This window comes from Etheostoma spectabile, chromosome 19 (genome assembly GCF_008692095.1).
Source record: "Etheostoma spectabile isolate EspeVRDwgs_2016 chromosome 19, UIUC_Espe_1.0, whole genome shotgun sequence".
NCBI classification, from domain to species: Eukaryota; Metazoa; Chordata; class Actinopteri; order Perciformes; family Percidae; genus Etheostoma; species Etheostoma spectabile.
This window is the reverse complement of record NC_045751.1, coordinates 11,635,327-11,636,025: the sequence shown is the minus strand read 5'-3', so window position 1 is coordinate 11,636,025 and position 699 is coordinate 11,635,327.

Below are 699 nucleotides of genomic sequence, written 5' to 3'. Positions count from 1 at the left end.
ATCAATACTGAGATGAACAGCGACTAGAACGGGAAGGGTACGAAGCCACAGAGCATATAAAAGCGTCACTGATATAGGTTTAGTTTTTTCTTATGATAGTCCCATCCCTCTCGTCTAAGCCGACCCACATGCTTGCAGGACGTATCAGGTTTAGTTTTTAATGAAGTCCCAGTCCTCTAGTCTAAGCCGACCCACATGCTGCAACGTATCATACTGAAATCTCTCTCTCTCTCTCTCTCTCTCTCTCTCTCTCTCTCTCTCTCCTGTATTTAAAGATGTAAAACAGGGTTAAAGAATAAACTCTTTCATCTTTTTAACATTTTGTTACAAATAACACAATTTAACAAACATCAATTAAAAATAAAATAGGCCCATACATAAAAACATTGAATTTAACTATGTCTGATAAATGTTTCTGAGTTCTCCTGTATGTTACTATGAGTCAAATTATAATTATATTCAGCTCATCATCCCACATCACACATCTGCCTCAAGAGTCCCTGATTATGTGTTATGACTGGGACTTTATGCACTGATGATTCATTTAAAGAGGGTCCTCCAGACTGAGGGCTGTTAGTCCTGATGACTTGTTTCTAAAGAACACTTACAGCTGCAAACTGAAGGTGATTTCTTTTATTATCAGATTTAGTAAAACAGGGATTGAAGACAAAGAGGCGTTAAAGTCTGAGAATCAGTATA